Here is an 8,616-nt window from a genome sequence, read left to right on the forward strand (position 1 = left end):
AATCAGTATGGAATGATTCATATGAGCATGTATAAGACATTCTCCTTATGGTATCCCCAGTGTAATAAACCATGATACACATTGCAATAAACTGTGACTGGAGCTATTGGGTAAAAATTGGACTGCAAACCTCAAGTTCAGCAGTTGAAACCCACCACCTTTGAGAGGAAGTTGAAGATCTCTTCTTGCTTAAAGTTCAGAGTCTCCAAAGGATCTTTATGAGTCAAAATCAACTTGATGGCAGTGGATTTGGTTTTTTGGTTAAGTGGCTACACTGGAACTTCCCTAAAGCTGGACATGAGTACAAACACTATGAAAGGAGCTACAAAGCAATTTTATGTTCTACTTTATTTTGTTTTCTTTGGTTTTTGTACCTTTGTCCTACTGTCCCACCCCACTCTTCCAAGAACACACACTCCCCTGCAGGCAAACCGCGCAGGCCTTTAGATCGGGAATCACACACCCCAACAAGGGATTGTCTTTTCCTCTGAGTACACAGCCCCTCTCACTGTCCTACTGCCAGACATCAGAACCCCAGCACCCACGCCCAGCCACACTACTGTCTTTTGTTGCTCCTTTTCTGCACATCCATATGTTTTGTTTTCTCCTTTTCTTTTTATTTCTTTTTAAAATCTTCTTCCCCTTCTTTCGTTTTCCTCTATTCCCCTTTGCTCTTTTCTTTTTAAATTGTACTTGTCCTTATAAACTTACCCTGTTTCCCCCAAAATAAGACAGTCTTATATTAATTTTTGCTCCCAAATATGCACTAGGTCTTATTTTCAGGGATGTCTTATTTTTCCATGAAGAAAAATACAGTATACATTTATTGTTGAATAATAAAAAAGGAAATTTATTACCTGTATATGATACAGCAGTAGTTGTCATCACAAACCAACATAACCAGACAAACTGTGAATCCTACAGTATCAAGAATTTCTAGTTACTACCATTATTCCCATGTACAACAATCTATGGTACATTTACTCATTTATTCAATGACAGTCATGTCATCATTTTCTGGAACATCATCATAACAATCAAAACCCTTATTTTGGGGAGGTCTTATTTTCAGGGGGATGCCTTATCTTTCAGCGAGAGGCAAAACTTTCAGTAGGCCTATTTTCGGGGGATGTCTTACTTTCGGGGAAACAGGGTATATACGTAAATCCTCTACTTCTGGTTTGAATATTTGCTTACACTTTCCCCTTACCTAACCCATTATATCTATTTCTGCTCACTCTCTTTTTCTCATGAAATATACTTTCATGAAACATAGTAATTCTGACTGCCCCTCTAAAAATAATTTTCCTGTTATTTCTACAAATCTGTTGGCCCAAGCAGACAGCCGCTTGTTACTACTATTATTGCTTTGATCTTCTATCTTTACCCCTCTTTCTCATGTCTGTGCTCTTTTCTCCATGTTACCATCAAAAAAAAATTTTTTTGCTCCTTTCATAAATATCCCTCATCAGGAGATAAAGCCAAATGCCACCATACGACCCAGCAGCTCACACATCACCATCAGCTGCATGTGATGCCAAAGCAACAGGGGTCAACAGCAGTACACTCGAAAATCAAGGAAAACAAACAGCAAATGAAACTCGTCCAATGAGAAAATTGAGACAAACTTAAGCAACCTATTGCAGGGCATATACAGATTAACAAATATAATAAAGGAAGTACTTTGGGACCATTTAAAAGTAAACACTTTTGAGCATCAATAGACTTCACCAAAAGAGTAAAATGAAAGATTGGGAGGCGGGGAGGGATCTTTAGCAAAGACACAATGAACAACGTACTAATTACTAAAAATCAATGAGGTGGAGAACCTGCCTCATGCCCATGAACCACAAACCACCTCCTTCATATGGAAACATGTTGAACGAAAGGGTCCTTTCTTCTTGAACCCAGATGCTAGACCTGAAAGCAAAGTGCATAAAGGTTTTTGCTTGCTTGCTTGTTTATTTGTTTCTTTTCCTTTCAGAGGAAAGCAAAGCTCAGCAATACATACTGAGCCTTTCTGACTCCCCCACCCTCAGCCCCCACCATTGGCTGCAGACAGCTTCGCTTTGAGTGTTCCAACCCCCCTCCTCTGGTGGGAACCGATCCCAAGCCCTGTCCCAACCCAGCATGCTAAAACCCTTACCTTGCTGGGCCCTGGAAAAGTTATGTGGAGGATGGACTGCCTGGAAAACTTAGCATGGATACCCTCTCTGTCCAAGTCACCAAATTTGTCACTTTATTAGATCTCCAGCCGCCCTCAGCACTCCTCGCCCATACCTGCCTCCCTCCTACACCTGGCAGACAGATTCTTGTCCATTCAAGCCAAAGAAGTGGTAGCGCTCACCCAAACTGGGGGCATCTCTTTGGTTTCGTATTTTATGTTTGTACTACTTGTATGTTCTTGTGAAGTGATCTGGATCTCTTTTGGTTCCCATCGCCTCTCTATGCAGTCACAACCCCATGCAGCTTTGTGAGCCTCCCCGGCAGACATGTGCAGACCACACTCAGCCTGGCCAGAATCTTTCATTTTAGAACTCACCAATCTCTCCTGCCTGGACCACGAAGGTTTTAGCTCTCACCCAAACCAGGAGCATTAGCTTTGCTCCTCACGCTTACATTCTACTTCTCTTTGATTAGAAATGCATCTCTGGCCCTTTGGCTCCCACTGCTTCTCTTCCCAAGGCAACAACCCCTTGCAGCTGAGTGTGACCCTCAGGTAGACACAGACAGACCCAAGCAGATGACATCCACCCAGCCAGATGTCTTTCCTGTTGAACTCATCGGTAATCCCCACCCTTGAAACTAACTAGTATCCCTAGTTAGAGGGCACACACCTGACCCCAGCAAGAACAGGGCCATACAAACCCACACAGCCTAGCTCCCCACATCACCAGCACGTGGGAATCCTGTATGGACAGCAGATTCTTGTAAAAAGCTGGCATAGAATCCCTCATAGGATGAGCAAATTCAGGCACCTGAAGTTTGAGGATACAGAAGTACCCATTTGCATACCCCCATAGCAACAGAACCCCTTAACCTCACCCAATCCACACATCTGTTCTTGAGCTTCTTTCACTGCCATCGAGTTAATTCTGACTCATACCAACTTACAGAACAGGGTGGAAGTGCCCCTGTGAGTTTCTTAGACTGCTCCTTTCAGGAGTAGAAAGCCTCATCTTTCTCTCATGGTGTGTATGATGGTTTGAAATAGCTAACCTAACAGTTACCAGTCTAATTCATAACCCACTAAGCCACAGGGGTTCCATTATTCATTTATTTGTTTGCTTCTAGGCTTTTGAACTCTACTTGTATTTTAATGTAAGCGCATCTACATCCCTCATGGTCTCCCAAGGCTCCACCCCTTGGTGTCGCTGTGTGCCTCTGAGGCAGACACAGTTAAACTGTACCCATCCCTGCCTATAGCACCTCTGACCCCCTCAATTAGAACAATAGCACCACCGCCCCCAGGCCAGGGTTAAATCAGTTGGTTCATTGGTCCAGACCCACATACCCAACTGGGATGACTCTTGCCAGCTTCTCATCACCCTCCTTAATACCGAGGAAAGGAGGCATAACACCCTTGAAACTCGAAAGTACCTACAAACCCTTGCCATCCCAGGGCCCCCTCGATACCACACAGTAGGCAGCCCAAGTGTACCTAGATGCCCAGCCCAACTGGGGCTTATGTACTTCAAAGGGGCAGGCAGGCTGCCCTGACCCAGTGTCAGCAGCCCTTTTGCGGGGGTCAAGCTCACAAGGTGAGGTAGTTAGTTTACTGTGCCAACCTGGCCAATAAACACATGTGGGGCTAATTGAAGGGCGGAGGGATAAATGGCTCTGTGAGCCTCGCCTTTGAGTTCTCGGGTCTCTTGTTTTCTGATGGTAAAACCAGGGTGCAGCTGCCTTAGCCAGTTCCCTGCTTCAGCTTGCAAGGCTCACTTCCTGCAAGACATCACTGAGGAGAAGCCACGTGGACCTACCCCGATGCAGCCCTGGGTGCTGGAGCAGCCATGTGGAGACCCCTGCCAGTGCTGAGATGCTTATACATTCACTGACTCAACTTTGTGGATTGGTGTCAGACATATGGGTTAATGGGTTAATGCTAGACATGTGGGCTTGGGCAGCACTGGGTTGGGATGTTTTCTTGAGGCGCATTTAACTTTTATATAAAACTCTCTCTTATACATGAGTTTCTGTGGATTTGTTTCTCTACAGTACCCAGATTAATACACAAGGCGAATGTCCATGAACATGTCTCATCCAGCCACAGTACTCTAGAAGCCCAGGGTGCTCCTATGAATGGCTCTGTGAGGCATATCACACCTACACCCCAATAGACCCGGAAGCTCCAAATGTTCAGCTCACTGTCTACTCTGCATTTGTGGCCCAGTGGGCCCACAACATTGGACAACAACTGCAGCATCTGGAAGGTTTTCCTGGTATGGGTTAGCCGCCAATAAGGTGTTCAAAAACTGGGACAAGGAGGCTGCAATAAAGTCCATAGAAGAGCCAGGTGAGGTGCCTCGGGTGAGGCAGCGCATTGGGTTGCTAATTCCATTTGTCCTGAACTTTTGGAGGTCTATTCATATAATTCTAATTATTTATGCAAATTTCAGGAGGTTTTTAGAGAAAAGTCCTAGCTCAAAATGTTAAAATGTATACTGTAACTTTAAGGACTTAACGAAGTGCTCCTGGTGGTGGGGGTGGGGAATGATAATACTAAACAAAATATACAATGAACACAGAGAACAAAGAATGGTTGAGAGGCCTTTAAATATGAGGAGAATCTGACTTATGCTGGGTTCTCTAGATAAGGAAAACAAGAACACTTATAAATGTATATAAGTGGAGAAGTTTATAATGAGAAATGAATTTATACCAGGAAAGCAGCCCACACAGCTGCAGAGAGAGCCTGGTCTGACTCACTTGTGTGGGTCAGTTATGCTGAATGTCTTTACGACTCACGTTGCTACTGGACTTGTGATTCTGGTTATCTGAAACACAGTACCACTTATACTGGGTGTGGTTGTAGAGCAGTGGCTCTCAACCTTCCTCATGCTGTGACCCTTTCATGCAGTTCCTCGTGTTGTGGTGACCCCCAACCATAACACTATTTTCATTACTACTTCATAAGTGTAATTTTGCTACTGTTAGGAATCATAATGTAAATTTATGATATGCAGGATGTATTTTCATTGTTACATATTGCACATAATTAAAGCATAGTGATTAACCACAAAGCAATATGTAATTATAAATTGTGAAATATTTATTTCCAATGACAAATCAATGAAATGTTGTCTTGAAGCATGGTGCAGCATGGCTTACAGTCTTCCGCCAGGTACCCATATGTGGGTGTAATATGCATGTAGGCGGACCCACCTGGAGACAATAGAGGAGTGGTGTCTCGGTTCCTAAGACTATCAGAAAAATGTGTTTTCTGATGATCCTAGGGATGATCCCTGTGAAAGGGTCATTCGACCCCCAAAGGGGTCGCGACCCACAAATTGAGAACCACTGTTTTAGAGCAAACACAGCTTTCTGGAGACCATTGCATTGTCACCCAGCTGATGCTGTAATTGAACCTGTACAAGCCTTGTGTGAGGGTAAGTTAAAAAGTATTACTACTAGGTCACATATATGAGTTTATTCCAAACAAAATGTATTTAAACAGTCTCAGTGATATGAAAATGGCAGAATACAAGTTCTCTCAATAATAACCTTGTTTTAGTCCCCTTAGGATGCTTTCCAAAAACAAAAATAAGATACCTGTTGTGCCATGAGGGGTGGGATAGGGAGCGGGGCGGGGAAACTATTTTCAGATCAGGGCTAATATCAAATTTTTAACTGTCAAGTGAACATCTTCACAGATCATTGAAGCTTTGCATCAAGTTTATAGGAATGTTCCCACACATTAAAAAAGCTTTTAGATGGACCTAGTTTTATAAGGAAGGTCGAGAAGACCTCAACCTGAATGAGTAAAGAAACTGTAGCTGACATCTAGAAATTGGAAGGAGATAATCATAGAATTACTAATTATGCTTTAGCTACTGAAGCTCCGATATCACAGAGTTCAACATTTTTCAATTTTAAGCACACATCTTGACCTTAGCAAGCTTTTGCCTGGATGGATGCCAAAAGTATTTTATGAAGGTTAACTTGCTCAAAAAGTTGAACTTTCCATCAATATTTTAAGTGAAATCTAAGTTAGTGAATATGCTCATACCTGGGGGGAAATCTTGGATTCATAGATAAAATGCAGAGAGCAAGGTCTTATCTAAATACGAGCTTCCGAGGGCACCTATCAGGCCACTTCACCTCTGGAAGCTTTGGTGACTATTATTTGGAGATCTCAAAGCGGTAATCTTGATGGATTTCCTGAAAGGACATAGGATGATCACGGGGACTTATAAAAAAAGTGGTCAGAAAATTGAAGACTAAAAAGTTCAGGAAACTTGTGAAGAGGAGTTTCTTTTTCTCTATCACAACAACCACCAGTTAAGTTTTAGAGGATAGCAAGAGCTGACTTAAGAGAATTTTATTGGGAAGCTTTATATCACTCATCCTGCAAGCTGGATCTTGCCCTTTCAGACTTCTGTTTGTTCCCTAAACTCAATGAACATAGAAAAGTAACACAATGTGGGTTCCTTTAACATACCGAAACTGCCATCTTGCCAAGTGTAAATCAAAGAGCACGGAATTGTTTGGGGGAAGGGATAAAGGGATTGAAACACTGTCTTCAGAAGTTTGTAGATTTACATGGAGGATGTGTCAAGAAATAATAAGTTCACATTCAGATATTTTAGTTGAATGTATTTGTCTGATTTTTTAGAAATACTTTTTGACTTATGCCCATATATATGAAAATAAAGCAATAGAGAGTATACATGCTAACACAGATAAATTTAATTTTGATCTATGCATTTGTTAACAAAGTGAAGAGATAACCCCTGTGGGGAGAAACATAGGGAAATTGACATCCAGAACATATAAATTAAGCTAGTTAATAACAGATAAACAAAAGTTTATTTATAATGACATTTTTATGCAACCAACTGTTGGTTTCCAATTTTTCTTTCACCCCTAATTGACTTTCAATGTTCCTTAATCAATAATCCTTTCTCCCTGCAATCTATCCCTATAACCAGTCAAAAACAACTTAATAACAAATAGCAAAACAAGCCAACTAAAAATTAGACTAAAGGCATAAATAGAGATTTCATCAAAGAAGAAACGCAAATGGCCAACATCAAAAGGTTGACAAAGTCATCAGTCATTGATGTTGTTACGTGTATGTTGTTACGTGACCATATGTATGTAGAATAGAACTATGGCACATGTTTCTCAGGAATGTAACCTTTCAGAATAGGATTATCAGGTCTGTCTTCCAAGATGCCTTTAGATGGGTCAGAACTGTCAACCTTCCTGCTAATAATTCAAGGTTTAACTGTTTAAGCCTATCAGAAATGATCTCATTATTCATTAAGGAAAATCAGATAAAAGTCAAATTAAGATATTACTTCACCTTTCTAAGATGGCGATGATGAAAAAACAAACAAAACAAAATTTAAAAAAAGAGAAAGCTACAGGTTTGGAGAGAACATGGACAGTTTGAAAATATTATCAATTGGTATTAGGATCCTAAAACAGTACAATCACTGCAGAAAACAGTTTTTTCAAAAAGTTGGGGGGGCGGAATACCAGATGACCCAGCAATGTCATTTCCAGGTGTGGTAGTTATATAATCCGTTGTCAATTTGAGAGGATTAAGAGCAAAGGGGTGGAATCTAGCCTGTCAATCAGGTCATAGATTGATGACTTCATTTAGAGGCGCTAAGGAGATAAATAGCTCTGGAGCTGAAGAAGCCATGTGGAGACCCCTGCCAGCACTGAGATGCATATACCACCACTGGATCCACAAGACTTTCCACCCACCAGCCTGTGATCATCCTACATTCAACATCATTGCATGTGTTTCATAAGTCTGAAGATGACTGTATAGATTGGTATCAGACATGTGGACTAATATCGGACTTATGGACTTGATCTGGATTGGGCTGGGATATTTTCTCAGTATTCAATTGCTCTTGTACATAAACTCTTTCTTATACATATATGAGTGTCTATGAATTTGTTTCTCTAGTCCACCTGAACTAACACACCAGGTATCTACACAAAAATTTCAAAATCAAGAGCACAGTAATATATGTGCACATGAAAATTCATGTTTGCAATAACCCAAAGGTGAAAAAAATTAAATGTATACATAAACAAAATGAGATACAAACATTGGAATATGACTGTACCATAAAATAAATGAAGTCTTCATATGTACCACAATATATATAAACCTTGAAATCATTAAGCTGATTGAAATGTCAGTAAAAATAATAACAAATATTGAATGTCACCATCTATGTAAAATATTTTGAATAGACAAATATTTTGTGAGTGGTTACAGGAATTGATTGAAGGAATAAAGACAGAGTTACTGCTTAGGATACATTGTAAGTCTAGAGTGAAGGAAAAAATTAGAAACCAATACAGTGAACCCTCGCCACTTCACGCTTCGTCTTCCGCGGCTTCACTCTATCGCGGTTTTTGCGTAACAGC

This window comes from Echinops telfairi, unplaced genomic scaffold, assembly GCF_000313985.2.
Source record: "Echinops telfairi isolate 266 unplaced genomic scaffold, ASM31398v2 ScPeMD7_443;HRSCAF=831, whole genome shotgun sequence".
Lineage (NCBI taxonomy): Eukaryota > Metazoa > Chordata > Mammalia > Afrosoricida > Tenrecidae > Echinops > Echinops telfairi.